The sequence below is a fragment of the Palaemon carinicauda genome, chromosome 2 (assembly GCF_036898095.1).
Source record: "Palaemon carinicauda isolate YSFRI2023 chromosome 2, ASM3689809v2, whole genome shotgun sequence".
NCBI lineage: Eukaryota > Metazoa > Arthropoda > Malacostraca > Decapoda > Palaemonidae > Palaemon > Palaemon carinicauda.
The window spans coordinates 42,420,081-42,438,985 of record NC_090726.1 but is presented as its reverse complement, the minus strand read 5'-3'; the positions used below and the strand labels follow the sequence as shown (position 1 = coordinate 42,438,985).

General features: G+C 44.3%; 1 long non-coding RNA gene across 1 annotated transcript in view; it reads left to right on the top strand.

The window, feature by feature from the left end:
- Positions 1–18,905, top strand: part of LOC137617069 (uncharacterized) — a 38,338-nt gene that overhangs the window by 1,898 nt on the left and 17,535 nt on the right. The window contains exon 2 of the long non-coding RNA XR_011039570.1: positions 1,268–1,471. This is a non-coding gene — a long non-coding RNA (uncharacterized lncRNA). The remainder of the gene's footprint in view (positions 1–1,267; positions 1,472–18,905) is intronic.

The following is an 18,905-nucleotide window of genomic DNA, read 5'->3' as shown; positions in this document are numbered from 1 at the left end:
ATCACATAGGCCTGTATGTCTGCACAATTTAATACACAAATTAAGATAAATATAAATATACTTAATTATATATAGGCATGAGCACCTTAACGAAATAGAGACCTAGGTAAGTAGCCTTTGTTTATATAGCCAATATGGGCGCTTTTAATTTTTTTTGAAAATCTGAGATGCCCCTTTGATGTTTAAAAATTGAGATTCCCCTCCCCCACACACACTACACACTGAACTGACGATGATACTTGTCAAGTCACCTATGCGATCGGATATAGCATGTTTACACAGGAATAATGATACTTTTAGGGCCTAGCCGAGACTGACCTGATATGAAATGATCAGAACAAATACGTGCCTAGGGTAGTGAGGATTCACGTAGATCAGCCCGTGATATTCTGGTCAACCACAAGTCACGTCTGCACTTGGATAATTCCTCTGTATCTTTGTCCTGATTCTGAATAACTGCCGGTATGCGGTAGAAACTCTTGTCATCTCTTCGTCCTCGATTCCCACAGCCAGCAATAGCGCAAAAACTGGACATTGTGTGAATGTGAATGTGATGAAATGGCTAAATATTCAACAGTTCAACCATAGCTACTCACTGAACGCGTCTTTGTTTGCCCTCCAAGATGGCGGACCGGAAGTTTGATGACGTGTATTGAAAGGACTCTATAAGATAACCTGAACCATATGGTCTCGTCCTAAATAGTTTTCTCATTGCCACCGGTTCGTTTGTTTCACTGGTGCTTTTAAAACCTTTGAAAAACAGTATTGAAAACAACTAGTAATGTCACGTCTTTTTACTTTTACAATATCTCATCTCACATTTTGTTACGTATAAGTAAATGTATTTAATTTGAAGTCTTAATTTGATTATTTTCTAAGAATGATATCTAATTATAAAGGAAGAAAATAATGCCATAAAAAATTCATGTTATAGAATGTACATTTTACAATTTGAATGGAGTGTAAAAAATCAGTAGGTGGTTTTTACGTGCTGCCCTAGTGCAATAGCCCGTGTCTTGTTATAGGCAAGGTAATCTTAAACAAACAAACAAACAGTTGGTGGAGATATTTGTAAAACCTTTGCAAGTCTAGAAGTAGAATTTCCATTTATAGTATGAGTCACCCTTTGTAAGCGTTTATAAGCATCATTGTCAATGTAACTAGATTTCCGTGTAGATTGGATTAATACATGTTGAAGTTTAACTTTTAAAACATTTCGCTTTTGTTCCATCTATGTTTAAGGATAATAGGAGATTTTCATTTCCAGGCTGTAATAGAGTACCTCGTGGCTGGTGTGTCTCTGGTCCTCTAGAGGAGTCTTCACTTTTCATCATCACGCTAGCCAGTGTGGATTGGTGACAATGGGATATTTTCGTGTGATCGCTCACAGCAAACCAATCCAGCATGATTGGTCCTTACTAGGACAGTTTTGCTGATCATGGCTATATGTAAACCCTTTCTCCACATCAAGGTATAGTTTTTATAAAATTTGACAGACATTTGCAGTAGTAGCTAATCTCCTATGTATAGTTTTCTACTAATAGCTCTAATGAGGCATTTAAATTCTTTTACTTATGTTTCAAATGCTATTATATGTCTGGTAGAATTTAGTGTTTGATACGAATTGTCTGAATAGTGTCAGGATATTTCTCATCTTTTTCTCTTACTTCCTACAGTCCTTTGTTGGTGTAGATGCCTTTATTATTATTATTATTATTATTATTATTATTATTATTATTATTATTATTATTAGCTAAGCTACAACAGTAGTTGAAAAAGCAAGATGCTATAAACTCAAGGGCTCCGACAAGGAAAAATAGCTAGGTGAGAAAAGGAAATAATGAAATAAATAAACTACAAAATAGTAATAAACAATCAAAATAAAAACACTCCAAGAACAGTAACAACATAAAAACAGATCTTTCATAAATCAACTATAAAAAGAGACCTTTGTCAGCCTCTTCAACATATAAAAATGTTCACTGCAAGTTTGAACTTTTGAAGTATTAGAATAATGGTGATGAAATCAATGTATAATTCGACATCTAGTAACGGGCTTTTTCCCAGTTGTATGGGTTAAGCACAGTTGCCTTCTCTTTGAAGGGCTTTGCTTTGGCTTTGGGTTGGACCATAGTCCCGATCGGCTGCCCTGATCTTATATCTAAAACGAAAAACTTCAAACCTGCGCGAACATATCCAGGACATCCAGAGGAGAACGCATCACTAAGAGGAACGTGGAATCCAAAGCCGCGTTCAGCATGGTGGAAAGTAGCGAATTTGTGATCCTCGGAACACCATCATCCCGGTAACCGAGGCGGAAAACTGCTTCGATATGCTCCCTACCATACCTTTGGGGGGGGGGTGATAGAATTATGACCTATTTATTCATTCTATAGAGATATTAATGTGGTGTTCAAATGTTAGCAAGTTAGTATAACTCGAGGACCAAGAGAAGTAATGAACAATCAGAATAATATATTTGAAAATCAGTAACAATAGTAAATTGGATTTTTAAATATAAATTTTAAATATTAAACTTGTCCGGTGAATATATAAATAGCTAACGTCTCCGACGGTCGACAGATTCCAAAAACTCGCGAGCGATCGCCATGAAGGTTGTCGGGTGTGCCCACCAGCGCCGACTATCGGCCAGATACCGCATATACTTTTCAACCAAACCAGTTCTTCTCTGTCGGTGTTACAGACAATATTGGTTCCGCTGGCGCTTGACCTCGAGTTTTCTACCGAATTGGTGAAGTACTTAGTTTTGGTTTTATTGCTTTCGCTGTGTTGGTTTTTTTGCTTCAATAAAACTCTTGAAACCCTTTTTTGATTTTTGTTGATGAACTTGGCTTCCCTTTGAATTTGCTTTGGATTTTCATAATGGCTGACCCTTCTCCTGTCTATCGTAAATGTGCGAAAGACTGTAACAAACATCTTACGAAAGCTTCTATCGATCCTCATACTGTTTGTGCTAATTGCTGGGGTAAATCCTGTCAATTAGGAGATCGGTGTGAGGAGTGTGTGGTTTTATCGGAATTCGAGTGGTTGGAGTATGAGAAATATACTCGGAAACTCGAAAGAGATAGGGTGAGGAGAAGCTCTTCTAGATCTATAGATTTTTCCTCTTCCCATGCCCCTGAACCTAATCCTTCCCCTATAGTGGTAGTTCCTGAACCCCCTATTGGCACTCATGAACCTTCAATGCGTGAAATGTTATTGGCTATTCAAGCGTTGGGTGAGAAGGTCGAAACCTTGGCATCGGACAGAAACCAGCTTATGTCCGACGTTAAGCTTTTAAAGAGTCAAAGTGGTAAAGTGGAAAGTGCGACTAATGTGTTTAGTGTTGCGACGGAGGGTTCGTCTGTTCGTGCTTGTCGCTTACCTAGTCCGAGACCTCTTTCAAGCTCCCCTGCACCAGGGAGAAGGAATGTCGTAGGACTTAAGGGAGAGAGAGGTGTAAACCAACGTACAGACGTTCCCTCAAAGGTATTAGACGTTGCTCCTCAGGCACGTCCTTACCATAAGACGGGAGAAACTAAGTTCTCCTCGTCTTCCGATGATTTGCCTCATAAGAAACCTTGGCGTATGGTTTCAAGACCCTTAAAACGCAAGTCAGTCCCTTCAGGACAGGTCCAGCGTCCTGGCTGTAGTCATTGGGACAGCTCTGACCGTATTCAGTCATCGGATGGCTGTTCGCCTGTTAAGCGTAAACGTGACGCTGAGTCCGAGGGTCTCGTTTGGTGCGATGATTTGCATGCACAGACGTTGCCGACGTCACGGCCTGTTTTGACTCCCGTTGACCAGAAGTGGAGTGTCTTACAAGACATGCAGTTGAAACTTTCATCCTTAATGGAGGTTTATGAGCATGACCAGGTTCGTAAAGATCCTTTGCTTGCGGTTCGCCAGTCCGACAAGCATGACTCTGGTCTTCAACCACCTAAGCGAGATTTGTCTCGTCGTTTTGACGTTAGTGCTAATGTTATCGGTGCTGTTAAATGTGACTCTGATAGTGTTCCTCGTCAGTTACGTGACGTGGAACGTCATTTTCCGCAGTCTCAAGGTGACGTTCAGCTACAATCACTGCAGTCTCGACGTGACGTTCGTCGGCCGACTCTGCTGTCCCGACGTGACGTCGAACGTCAGTCGCCGCAGTCGGGTGTTGTTTTTCAGCCTCAAGTCCTGCAGTCTGTGCAGTCCCGACGTGATGTCGAACGTCAGTTACCACAGTCTGTTGTTGTTTGTCAGCCTCAAGACTTTCAGTCTTTGCAGTCTCGACGTGACGTCGTTACCTCTGCTTTTGCTGCGGCCCCGTCGCATATTGATATAGCCTATCAATCGTTACCTCCTCGGCATGCTTCTCCGTGTCGCGAGACTTTGCCTTTGTCGGATGATGTTCCTTCAGATGAGGAAGTTGTTGATCCCCTTCCTGCTGATGTTCCTTTGGGGACTCTTTCGGATGGGGAGGAGCCTAGGGTTGCTCAGCGATCCCTTGACTTTAAGAAGATAATGCTTATCTTTAAGGATCTGTTTCCCGATCATTTTGTTTTTGCTGCTCCTCGTTCTCCTCCATCTGAGTTATCGCTGGGCCTGACTTCTTCGACTCCGTCGTTCACGAAGTTGGTACTCTCTCGCTCTTCTAAGAGAGCTTTGCGTTTGTTGGGAGACTGGTTAATGTCCAGGAGGAATTTGGGGAAGTCCTCTTTTGCCTTTCCCCCTTTCAAATTGGCTTCTCGTGCGAGCGTGTGGTATGACACAGGAGAAGTTCTCGGCTTGGGGGTGCCTGCCTCTGCCCAGGGAGACTTCTCAAGCCTTGTAGACTCTCCTCGTCGTCTGGCCATGAGACGCTCGAAGGTTTGCTGATCCTCTACTGATCTGGATCATCTCCTTAAAGGAATTTTCCATGCCTTTGAGGTTTTCAATTTTTTGGATTGGTCCCTGGGAGCCTTGAGTAGGAAAGTCTCGTCAGCGGACCGGGATGTCTCTATTCAGATAATGTCGTGCATGGACAAGGCAATAAGGGATGGCTCTAATGAACTTGCTGCTACGTTCACAGCAGGGGTTCTGAAGAAGAGAGAGACTGTGTTCTTTTCTTTCTGCAGGGGTCACTCCTTGTCAGAGGTCAGAACTTCTCTTTGCACCCTTGTCTTCTGCTTTGTTCCCTCAGCAGCTTATTAGAGATATCGCGGCATCTCTTGTACAGAAGGACACTCATGATTTAATGGCCACGTCTGCTCGTAAAGCTGTACCTTCGTCTTCTCATGTCAGCAGACCTAAGTTTGACACGCCAGCGGCAAGGTTTATCCTGCCTTTTCGTGGCAGAGCTCCCAGTAGAGGAGGCTCTCGTGCGGATAGCAAGCGAGGCAAGAAGAGAGGATCTAAATCCTCCCGTGGCAGAGTGACTGCCCACGTCCTCAGACAGCAGTAGGGGCCAGATTGACAAACTTCTGGCAGGCCTGGGAGAAGAGGGTTGCAGACCGGGAGTCTGTTTTGTTGCTGAAGGAGGGTTACAAAATCCCTTTTGTAGGAAGACCTCCTCTGGTAAAAGTTCCGATAGACCTCTCTCCCAGGTATCGAGAGGAGACAAAGAGACAGGCGTTACATCTTCAGGTGTCTCTCTTGTTAGAAAAGGGGGCGGTGGTGAAAGTCTCGGACCTTCAATCCCCAGGTTTTTACAACCGTCTCTTCCTGGTTCCGAAGAACACAGGAGGTTGGAGGCCGGTGCTGGATGTAAGTGCTCTCAACGTGTTTGTTGTAAAAACAAAGTTCACGATGGAGACCACCAAATCTGTTTTGGCAGCAGTCAGAGAGGGCAACTGGATGGTCTCTCTCGACTTGCAGGATGCGTATTTCCACATTCCGATACATCCAGACTCTCAACATTATCTGAAGTTTGTGTACAGGAAGGTAGTGTATCAATTTTGAGCACTGTGCTTCGGCCTCAGCCCTGCTCCTCTTGTTTTTACGAGGCTCATGCGAAATGTAGCGAAGTTCCTACATTTATCGGGGATCAGAGCCTCCCTGTATTTGGAAGACTGGTTACTCAGAGCGTCGTCCCATCATCGCTGTCTGCAGGACCTACAGTGGACTTTGGATCTTGCGAAAGAGTTAGGCCTCTTGGTTAACATGGAGAAGTCACAACTGACTCCATCCCAGACCATTCTCTATTTGGGGATGGAGATACAGAGTCGAGTTTTTCGGGCTTTTCCGTCTGCCAACAGGATCGAGCAGGCTTTGCTCAAAGTCCGTCCTGTGCAGGAGAAAAACCATTGCTCTGTGAGAGATTGGATGAGCCTCCTGGGGACGCTTTCGTCTCTGGAACAGTTTATCTCGCTAGGGAGACTCAACCTGCGCCCTCTCCAGTTCCACCTAGACTATCATTGGAACAAGGAGAAGACTTTAGAGACGGTCTCGATTCCAATCTCCGATCCAGTCAAGACTTGCCTAGCTTGGTGGGACAGCAATATAAGACTTCGGGAAGGTCTTTCTCTGGCAGTCAAGAACCCAAAATATGTGTTGTTTTCAGACGCATCGGATTTGGGTTGGGGGGCGACTCTGGACAATTTGGAATGCTCGGGTCTTTGGTCCGCAGACCAGAGGAGTCTTCACATAAACTGCAAAGAGCTGTTAGCAGTCCATCTAGCACTAAGGAGTTTCGAGAGTCTGATTCGAAACAAGGTGGTGGAGGTGAATGCAGACAATACCACAGCCTTGGCTTACATCTCGAAGCAAGGAGGCACTCACTCCCACGCTCTTTTCGTCATCGCAAGGGACCTTCTCATTTGGTCAAAAGATCGAAACATCTCTCTTTTGACGAGGTTCGTCCAAGGGAAGTTGAATGTCTTGGCGGACTGTCTCAGTCGAAGAGGTCAGGTGGTTCCTACGGAGTGGACTCTCCACAAGGATGTGTGCGAGAGACTTTGGATGACTTGGGGTCAACCCACCATCGATCTCTTTGCGACCTCGTTGACAAAAAGGCTCCCGACTTATTGCTCTCCGGTCCCAGATCCAGAGGCGGCCCACATAGACGCTTTTCTTCTTGACTGGTCTCACCTGGACGTTTATGCCTTTCCACCTTTCAAGATCCTAAACAAGGTGCTGCAGAAGTTCGCCTCTCACGAAGGGACCAGGTTGACGTTGGTTGCTCCCCTCTGGCCCACGAGAGAGTGGTTCACAGAGGTACTTCTATGGCTGCTAGACGTCCCAAGAAGTCTACCGTTGCGGATGGATCTCTTACGACAGCCTCACATAAAGAGACTTCTTCAAAGCCTCCCCGCGCTTCGTCTAACTGCCTTCAGACTATCGAAAGACTCTCTAGAGCTCGAGGGTTTTCGAAGGAGGCAGCTAGAGCGATCGCGAGGGCTAGGAGATCCTCTACCATCAAGATCTATCAGTCGAAAGGGGAGGTATTTAGAGACTGGTGCAAGTCCTCCTCTATTTCCTCTTCCAGTGCTTCTGTAGCGCAGATTGCGGATTTTCTGCTTTATCTGAGAAACAGTCGCTCCCTCTCTGCATCCACCATTAAAGGCTACAGAAGCATGTTAGCTTCTGTTTTCAGGCATAGAGGTTTGGATCTTTCTAATAACAAAGATCTCCAAGACCTGCTTAAGTCTTTCGAGACTTCCAAGGAGCGTCATATTTCGACTCCTGCTTGGAACTTGGACGTGGTCCTACAGTTCCTTATGTCAGACAGGTTTGAACCGTTAAATTTAGCCTCCCTGAAGGATCTTACCCTCAAGACACTGTTTTTGGTGAGCTTGGCTTCGGCTAAAAGGGTTAGTGAGATACATGCTTTTAGCAAGAACATCGGCTTCTCAGCTAATAAAGCAGTATGTTCTCTTCAACTTGGTTTTTTGGCCAAGAATGAACTTCCGTCTCGTCCTTGGCCTAAATCATTTGAAATCCCTAGTCTTTCTGAGATTGTGGGTAATGAAGTTGAAAGAGTGCTGTGCCCCGTTAGAGCTCTTAAATTTTATTTATCCAGAACTAAACCGCAACGAGGTTGTTCAGAGGCTTTATGGTGCTCCGTTAAAAAGCCCTCTTTGCCCATGTCTAAGAATGCGATCTTATTTTATTAGACTTTTGATTCGGGAGGCATACTCTCATTTAAGAGAGAAGGATCGTAATTTACTTAAAGTGAAGGCTTCGGTAGCGTTTAAGCAAAATAGATCCCTTAAAAGTATTATGGATGCGACCTTTTTTTAGAAGCAAGTCGGTATTTGCTTCATATTACTTGAAAGATGTCCAGACTCTTTATGAGGACTGCTACACACTGGGACCATTCGTAGCAGCGAGTGCAGTAGTGGGTGAAGGCTCTACTACTACATTCCCTTAATCCCAATATCCTTTTAATCTACTCTTGAAATTTTTAATCTTGTTTTGGGTTGTACGGGAGACTAAGAAGTCTTTCGCAATCTTTTTGATTTGGCGGGTGGTCAAAATATTGTTTCTTGAGAGCGCCCAGATTAAAGGTATTGATGAGGTCCTGTTATAGGGGTGTTCACCCTGGATATAGCAGCTCCTGGGAGTCTTTCAGCATCCTAAGAGGATCGCTGGGCTTCGTGAGGATAGCGGACTAATGAGGCAGAGTAATCATCAGAGTCAGCTTCCTTACCAGGTACCTATACTTGAGTTTGTTTTTTGAATATTTGTCAAAAACTCTTGAGCATACAGTGATACCTCGGTAGTCGAACGACTCTATACTCGAACAATTCGGAGTTCGACCAAAATTTTCGAGAAATTTTTGCTGCGGTGCTCGACCAAAAATTCGGTACTCGACCAGCCGAACACGTGACGACCGCATGGGCTTTGTGATGATCGCGCCATCTCGGCCACTCTCGCTTGTTCGGGAAGCATCAGTTCTCTCGAGAGCGTCACTCAGACAACGCGCGATCAGCATTCGTTGTGATTTAGTGATTTTCAGTGCTTTTAATTGCTTTTTTAGCTTTCATAATGAGTCCCAAGAAAGTAATGAGTGTTAAGGGGAAGGAGAAGAGGAAAACAGTGCGAACAACGATCGAGTTGAAGAAGGAAATTATAGCGAAATATGAGAATGGTGTACGAGTGTCCGATTTAGCGGTAGAATACGGAATGGCGAAGTCGACCATTTCTACGTTTTTAAAGCATAAAGAAATGATTAAGAAGGCGAATGTTGCAACGGGAGTTACGGCGGTAACTAAGCAAAGGCCACAAGTGATTGAGGAGATGGAAAAGTTGCTTTTAATATTTATTAAAGAAAAACAGTTGGCCGGGGAAAGTGTTAGTGAAGCGTTCATTTGTGAAAAAGCGTTGCATATCTATGAAGAATTAGTGAAGAAAAGTCCGAGTACCAGTGAAAGTGATTCATTTACATTTAAAGCGAGCAGGGGTTGGTTTGAAAAGTTTCGTAATAGAACAGGTATTCATCGTGTTACTAGGCATGGGGAGGCAGCTAGTTCGGATCAAATTGCAGCCGATAAATACGTGGGGGAATTCGATCGGTACATAAATGAACAAAATTTGATCGCACAACAAGTCTTTAATTGTGATGAGACTGGGTTATTTTGGAAGAAAATGCCAGCCAATACGTACATTACCAAGGACGAGACGAAGATGCCAGGTCACAAGCCAATGAAAGATAGGCTAACATTGTTGCTGTGTGCAAATGCAAGTGGCGATTGCAAGATCAAACCCTTGTTAGTGTACCACTCGGACAACCCCCGGGTGTTCAAACGAAATAATATTTGTAAAAGTGCACTACCAGTTATGTGGCGCTCGAACACTAAATCTTGGGTCACAAGACAATTCTTTACTGAGTGGATAAACGAAGTGTTTGCCCCCCAGGTTAAGGCTTACCTCATTGAAAAGAGCTTGCCAATGAAATGTCTTCTGGTTATGGACAATGCTCCTGCACATCCTCCAGGTCTCGAGGATGACTTGAAAGAAGAATACAGCTTTATCAAAATCAAATTCTTGCCCCCCAATACTACTCCCATACTCCAGCCCATGGACCAACAGGTCATTTCAAACTTCAAAAAACTCTATACCAAGGCCCTTTTCAGAAAGTGTTTTGAAGTGACCAGTGACACGAAGTTGACCCTAAAGGAATTCTGGAAGGAACACTTCAGCATCCTCAACTCTGTTAACATGATTGACCAAGCTTGGCGAGGTGTGACCTATAGGACATTGAACTCTGCCTGGCGTAAGCTGTGGCCATCATGTGTCACAGAGAGGGAGTTTGAAGGTTTCCAACCAGAGGCGGGTCCAAGCACTGCTACCCCTGTAATTTCTGATGACACTGATGTCGTTGAGGAAATTGTTGTCATGGGCAGGAGTTTGGGGCTTGAGGTCGACAAGGATGATATTGATGAGCTTGTAGAAAGCCATTCTACCGAGTTGACTGTGGAGGAATTGTTGCACCTGCAACAACAACAGCAGCAGGATCTGATTGTGGAGCAGGAATCTTCAGAAGAGGATGAGGTAAGGGAGGATGTTCCAAGTTCTCTCATCAATGAAATTTGTTCCAAGTGGGCAGATGTGCAGGCTTTTGCTGAAAAATACCACCCAGAAATTGCAGTAGCAAACCGGGCAGTGCATATGTTTAATGATAGTGTCATGTATCATTTTCGAAGAATACTGCAGAGGAGGAAGAAACAATTAACAATAGACCAGTTTTTCACAAAAGAAAAGAAAGCTGCTACATCAAAGCCTGTTTCTCCTCCAAAGAAGAGACAAAGAAGAGAAGAAACCCCTGAAATAGATCTGCCCACCCTTTCATTGGAGAGAGAAACAACTCCTGAAGGAGAACTACCCCGCCACATCATGGAAGGGGACTCTCCTTCCAAGCAGTAACCTCCCCCTTCCATCCTCTCCACATCCATCCCTGTATGCCATCGAACCGCTGCTCAAAGGTATGTTCACTACAGTACAGAAAATGGTTTAAAATTGTTTTATTTTAGTACAGTAAATGGTTTAAAATTGTTTTATAGGATTTTCTGACCAATTTCATACACATTTAGATAATTATTGTTGTTTAGGTACACGTTTTATTAATATTTTGGGCCTGTTCGAGTGCTTGGGAACGGAATAGAATATATACCATTATTTCTTATGGGGAAAAAAAATTCGGTACTCGAACAAATCGGAGGTCGAACACGGATCTCGAACGGATTATGGTCGAGTACCGAGGTATCACTGTATACGCCTTTATTGTTTTAATACTGGTCTCTACCCACCACCATGGGTGTGAATCAGCTATTTATATATTCACCGGCTAAGTTTAATATTTAAAAATGATATTTTGATTATAAAATAAATTTTTGAATATGCTTACCCGGTGAATATATAATATTAAAAGCCCTCCCTTCCTCCCCGATGGAGACCCTACGGACTGAGAAGAACTGGTTTGGTTGAGAAGTATATGCGGTATCTAGCCGATAGTCGGCGCTGGTGGGCACACCCGACAACCTTCATGGCGATCGCTCGCGAGTTTTTGGAATCTGTCGACCGTCGGAGACGTCAGCTATTTATATATTCACCGGGTAAGTATATTCAAAAATTTATTTCATAATGAAAATATCATACTTACCCACTGGTTATATAAAGAGCTGAAGTCCCCTGACGCCCTGGCAGAAATTCAAATTCTCGCGCTATCGAAGATACGGCAGGTGTATACCCGCACCCTAGCGGTAGCTCAGGTGGAACAACAACACACCTTCAGTTCTTCTTCTGCCCGCCTAGCTGGCTGTCATATTGAAGTTCACTCTCGTGGTTTTACTCTTTTGGGAAGTTGTTTGGGGATGTACAACGTTCTTTTCTGAGTTTAAGCTATCGTTAATTGTTTTCTCTTTATTCTAATCTTGAAATCTTTTTTTTTGAGGTTATCTTTATTAATATTTCCTTTATTTTTTGCTCGTCGGTCTTTCACGTAACCATTCAAAATGGCCGACTCCTCCCCTGCTTTACGTAGGTGTGTTAATGAAGGGTGTCGTACTCGACTTCCTAAAGGATCTATTGATCTTCATAATATTTGTGTGAAATGTAGGGGTAAATTTTGTTCATTTGATGATAGATGTAATGAGTGTCTTTCTTTAACGGATGATGATTTTGTAGCATACGAACGTTATGTTAGGAGACTAGAGAGGGATAGAGTTAGGCGTAGTTCTTCACGATCTGTGGATAGAGCCTTACCTAATGTTAATGTTCCTAATCCTATTTCTTCCCCCGGGTGGTAGATCAGGAACCTACTATGAAAGACATGTTTACTGCTATTTTGACTCTTGGTGAGAAAGTCGATTCCTTAGCGGCAGATAGAAATACGATTTTTTTCTGAGTTGAAGATACTGAAAAACCGTGATTCTGTCGGAACTGTGGAAAGTGTTTCGGTGTCTGAAGTTAGTGTACCGAAAAGTCGTGAATCTCTCGGTAATGTGAAGTGTTTCTAATGTGTTTAGTGTTGCAGAGGGTGCGTCTGCATGATCTTGTCGTTCACCTAGCCTAAGACCTCTTTCGAGCTCTCGAACCCATGGGAGAAGTAATGTCGAACGGCTTAAGGGAACGAGAAGCGTCATCAATCGTTCAGACGTCCCCTCGAACGTTCCTGTTGCCGTAACTCAGGCCGTTCACCCTCATCGTAGGAAAGGTGAGGTTCATGCGTTATCCCCGTCTTCTGATGAAGGGTCAGGTAGAGAGATCTGGCGTCGCGCCTCAAGACCGCTTAAACGGACGCATGAAGTTACTCAGCGTCAGGAATCGCCTGTGCGTCCAGGATGTAGTTCTTGGGACTCACCGGAACGTTTCCGTTCTCCCATCGCTTGCACTCCGGCTAAGCGTCCAGATCACCGTGTTCGTGTTGATAAGATTCCTTCCGATTCAGACCTTGTTACGATTCATGCTCCTCCTCTTCCTTCAGATTGGCTTTCTTCTCCTGAAATACGTGGTGATGTTGGAACGAATATTCCTTTAAGGAGTTCAGTAGATCCTAAATGGTCTATGCTTGTGACTATGAAAGAACAACTCTCGTCGTTTATGGATTCTTTTCAACCAGGTGTTGGCAGTATATCTGGGCGTCAGGCGTCAGACCAGTTATCGCACAGGCGTTCGATGGTCTCTGGTGCTGACGAGTTATCGCTTAGGCGGTCTCCCATTCATAGTGTTCAACACCAGGTTGATTTTGACGAGTCTCGTCAGAGAAGTTTGGTTGAACGGTTTTCGTCTTCTGGTCGTGAGGAAGAACATTGGCGTCGACAAGTGGACGCGACGCGTCAACGTTTTGAAGTAGTGGATCGCCCGCGTCAACAACTAGTGGACGCTTCGCGTCAAAACATCGATTCTCAGCGTCAACATCTTGACAGCTTTGATTGTTCGTGTCAACAGTTTTCGGACTCTACGCGTCCACTCAGCGATCTTCGGCAGTTGCCTTCTGAGTCAAAGCGTCAATCTGGTCAACAGCAGTCGGACTCTAAGCGATCTCGGCAGTTGTTAGTTGACGAAGAACATCTACCCATCCATGTTTCACGTCAATCAACTTCAACCTCTCCCCGTCAGTTGGATGCAGATATTGGCTTTGACAGGCAATCTCATCCAGACTGCTCCTTCAGTTCAGGCTGCAGCAGTTGCTGCACTGCCAGAAGACGAACTTGAGGAAAAGTCGGATGTGGACGAGCCTATAGAGGAAGTTTCTGAGAATGAGGAAGAGAAGCTTTATCAACATGCTGTTGATCTTCGTAAGTTTATGTTGATTCTTACTGGAATTTTCCCGGATCAGTTTACTCCTGTGGCCCCTCGTTCTCCGCCTTCTGAGTTCATCTTAGGTAAAGCAACCAAAGTTCCAGTTTATACCAAGATGGTTCTTTCTCGGTCCTCTAAATGGGCCTTGAAATTAATGGGTTCCTGGTTGGACTCTAAGAAATCTTTTGGCAAAACGGCCTTTGCCTTTCCACCCGCAAGGTTGGCTTCTAAATCTAGTGTGTGGTACGATACTGGTGAAGTGTTGGGCTTGAGTTTTCCTTCGTCTGCCCAAGGGGATTTCTCAAGTTTAGTGGATGCGTCTCGTCGTCTTGCCTTAAGGAAAACGAAGATTTGGTGGTCTATTCCAGAGTTCGATCATTTGCTTAAGGGTCTTTTCAGGGCCTTCGAGGTGTTTAATTTCTTAGACTGGGCTCTGGGAGCTTTGAGTAAGAAGGTCTCAGATATGAAGGACTCGGACACTAATGGACTGGTTCATTTGATGTCCTGCTTGGACAAAGGGGTGAGGGATGGCTCCAACGAGTTAGCTGCCTTGTTCACGGCTGGGATCCTCAAGAAAAGGGCCACGATGTGCTCTTTTCTCTCTGCAGGAGTGTCTCCCTACCAGTTTTTGCTCCTTTGGCTAATACCTTATTTCCGCAAGAGTTGGTAGGCGAAGTTGCCACTGCTCCCACGCAGAAGGCCACGCATGACTTAGTAACCAATACGACAAGAAAAGTTTTGCCTTCGATGTTTTCCTCTCGTAAGCCTAAGGAATCTTCTTCTGGTTTTCGACCTTCTCAGTCCTTTCGTGGGAAATCCTCTGGAAGGGGCTCTTTCAAACCAGAAGGAAGGAAACCTAGAGGCAGAGGAGGCAAGTCCGGCCGAGGTAAAGTCTGACTGCCCTTTCCTTCAGACAGCAGTGGGTGCCAGGTTGACTCACTTCTGGGAGGCTTGGGAGAGGAATGGAGCGGACCCCTAGTCCGTCCAAGTGTTAAAGGAGGGTTACAAGATCCCCTTCCTGGCAAATCCTCCTTTAGTCACAGATCCGGTGGATCTTTTGCCCAAATACAAAGAGGGTCCGAAGAAGCAAGCCTTGCGTCTTCAGACGTCTCTTATATTAGAGAAGCAAGCAATAGAGGAATTGCAGGATGTAACTTCTCCGGGGTTTTACAACCGCCTTTTCTTAGTACCCAAGAGTTCGGGGGAGTGTAGACCGATTCTGGACGTAAGTGTTCTAAATGGTTACGACCAAAATTCGACATTCACTATGGAAACTCAGAAGACAGTTCTGGCGGCTGTGAGGAAGGACAATTGGATGGTCTCTATAGATCTTCAGGACGCCTATTTCCACCTTCCGATTCATCCCAGCTGCAGACGTTATCTGTGGTTCATGGACGGAAACAAGGTCTTCCAATTCAGGGCTCTTTGTTTCGGACTCTGCACGGCTCCTCTATTGTTTACCAAGATCATGCCGAATGTAGCAAGCATGCTGCATTCGAGGGGAATCAGAGCCTCTCTGTATCTGGACGATTGGCTGATAAGAGCCTCCTCAGCCGATTGTTGTTTGAAGGACCTAAAAATGACTTTGGATCTAACCAGAGAACTGGGCCTCCTGGTGAGCTCGAAAAAATCGCAACTGACTCCATCCTAGGAGATTCTTTATTTGGGGATAGAGATTCACAGTCGGAGTTTTCGGGCTTTTCCGTCGTCGGTGAGAATTCAGACAGCCCTCCTAAAAGTCCAAACTTTCCTGAAGAGGGAACTTTGCTCCGTAAGAGATTGGATGAGCCTTCTGGGGACTCTCTCATCATTAGAGAAGTTCGTGACCTTGGGGAGGTTGCACTTGCGTCCTCTTCAGTTTAATCTCAATCGCCATTGGAAGAAAGGGGACAACCTCGACAGGGATTTCGTTCCCATCTCGGTTTCCATCAAGTCTCATCTTCAATGGTGGTACAACGAGCCCAGACCGAAAGAAGGCTTGTCTTTACTTCAGAAGAGCCCAGACCTCGTGTTGAGTTCCGACGCCTCAAACTCGGGGTGGGGAGCCACTCTAGAGAAGAAGGAGCTTTCGGGGACTTGGACTGTGGAGCAAACATCTCTCCACATCAACCAAACGGAGCTTTTGGCTATTCATCTGGCTCTCATAGGCTTCGAGAAGCAGATCAGGGGCAAAGTAGTCCAAATCAATGTGGACAGCACGACAGCTCTGGCCTATATTGTGAAACAAGGCGGGACCCACTCTTGGTCTCTGTACGAGATGGCAAGACTTCTTCTCATATGGGCAGAGGAAAGGAAGGTGACTCTTTTGACTCGATTCATCCAGGGGGTCAACAATGTGAGCGCAGACAGACTCAGCAGGGAAGGTCAGGTTCTCTCCACAGAATGGATTTTACACCAGGACGTCTGCAAGAGTCTGTGGCGGTTATGGGGTCGTCCTCTCGTGGATCTCTTTGCCACCGCAAAGACGAAAAGGCTGGAGTGTTACTGCTCTCCGGTTCCGGATCCCGAAGCCTTGCACATAGACGCCTTTCTAATGAGCTGGTCACACATGGAGGTTTGTGCTTTCCCTCCATTCAAGATTCTATACAAAGTGATTCAGAAGTTCATTTCCCACGAAGAGACCAGAATGACACTGATAGCTCCGTTCTGCCCATTAAGGAGCTGGTTTCCAGAGGTACTGGAATGGATGGTAGATTTCCCGAGAAGCCTTCCCATAAGACCTGATCTTCTCAGACAACCTCACTTGGCCCGAGAAATCATCAAAACCTCCGAGCTCTACGTCTGACTGCCTTCAGACTATCGAAAAACTCGCTAGAGCTAGAGGATTTTCGAAGAAGGCAGCCAAGGCAATTGCGAGGGCAAGGAGATCTTCAACCATCAAGATGTATCAGTCCAAGTGGGAGTTATTCAGAGAGTGGTGTAGGACTAACGCGATTTCCTCTTCCAATACCTCTCTAACCCAGATAGCAGATATTTTCATAGACCTTAAATTTAAACATAACTTCTCGTCATCTACTATTAAAGGTTACAGGAGTATGTTGGCAACGGTTTTTAGACACAGGAACTTAGACCTTTCTAATAATAAAAATCTACAAGATTTGCTTAGGTCTTTTGATACAACCATGAAGATTCAAACAGCTCCTCTTGCCTGGAATTTGGATGTTGTCCTTAAATTTCTCATGAGTGACAGATTTGAGCCTTTACACTCGGCTTCATTTAAGGATTTAACCTTGAAAACTCTGTTTCTGGTTAGCCTTGCCACTGCTAAAAGAGTTAGTGAGGTACACGCTTTAAGCAGGAATATTGGTTTTCGGAATGGAAAAGCCGTTTGTTCTTTGCAACTGGGGTTTCTGGCCAAGAATGAAAACCCTACTCGGCCATGGCCCAAATCCTTTGAGATTTCTAACCTTTCTGATTTGGCGGGAGATGAATTAGAAAGGGTACTCTGTCCAGTTAGAGCATTACGACTTTATGTGGACAGGACTAAGAATCTGAGGGGTAACTCAGACGCTCTGTGGTGTGCAGTTCGGAAACCCTCGATGCCCATGTCAAAGAATGCCTTGTCTTTTTTCATTAGATTGTTGATTCGAGAAGCTCATGCTCAATGTGATGAGACGGATCAGAGGCTTCTCAAAGTAAAGACACATGAAGTCAGAGCGGTAGCAAATTCAGTGGCCTTTAAACAGAACCGTTCTCTGCAAAGTCTGATGGATACGACCTTTTGGAGAAGTAAGTCTGTTTTTGCATCCCATTATTTGAGAAATGTTCAGACTCGCTATGAGGACTGTTTTACGTTGGGTCCTTTTGTAGCGGCGAGTACGATAGTAGGTGAATGATCTACCACTACGTTCCCTTTTTCCTAATACCCCTTTTCTATCTCTTGGAACTCGTTTGTTATGGTTGTTTGTGGAGATTGGTCGTCAGTCTTCCGCAATCTTTGATTTAGTTAGGTGGTCAATTTGTTCCTAGAGTGCACCCGGAACAAGGGTATTAGTTGAGGTCCTGTCATGTTATAGGTGATTGTACCGTTTGACAGCTCCTAGAGATTTTCAGCCCGAGTGGATCACTGGATCTCTTAAGGATAGCGGACGAAATGAGGCAGAGTATCATTGCTGTCAGCTTCCTTATCAGGTGAGAGCCGCTTCAGTTTGTTGTATGTAACCCTTAAGTGAATTTTTCAATATGTTGCTGTCTCTGACCCGCCACCAATGGGTGTCAATCAGCTCTTTATATAACCAGCGGGTAAGTTTTATATTTAAAAATGATATTTTCATAATAAAATAAATTTTTGAATATACTTACCCGCTGGTTTTATAAATTTAACACCCACCCTCGTGCCCTCTAGAGACTACCTGTGGTATTGCTATGAGGCATGGAAGAACTGAAGGTGTGTTGTTGTTCTACCTGAGCTACCGTATCTTCGATAGCGCGAGAATTTGAATTTCTGCCAGGGCGTCAGGGGACTTCAGCTCTTTATATAACCAGCGGGTAAGTATATTCAAAAATTTATTTTATTATGAAAATATCATTTTTATAAAAAACTATAAAAACTTAAAAAATCTAGGGGAAGAGAAACAAGATAGAATAGCATGCCTGAGTGTACCCTCAAGCAAGAGAACTGTAAGCCAAGATAGTGGACAATTTAACAGTAAATGAACAATAGGCGATATGAAACGTTATATACTGAGAACGAACAAGGTAAAACGTTAGTGGAATTCCTGTAGAGAGTGGGGTTCCCCTGCTGTATGGGACCGGAAAAGCAGCCATCAAAGGGATCAAAGGGAAAGGACCATACTAGAGGCTATGGCACTACCCAAGACTAGAGAACAATTGTTTGATTTTTGAGTGTCCTCCTAGAAGAGCTGCTTACCATAGCTAAAGAGTCTCTTCTACCCTTACCAGGAGGAAATAGCCTGTGAAATATTAAATTGGATTTTTCATATATAAACTATAAAAACTTAAAAAAAAGAGGAATAGAAACAAGATAGAATAGCATGGCCAAGAGTACCCTCAAGCAAGAGAACTCTAACCCAAGACAGTAGAAGACCTTGGTACAGAGGCTATGGCGCTACCAAAGACAAGAGAACAATGGTTTGATTTTGGAGTGTCCTTCTCCTAGAAGAGCTGCGTACCATAGCTAAAGAGTCTCTTCTACCCTTACCAAGAGGAAATAGCCAGTGAGCAATTACAGTCCATGA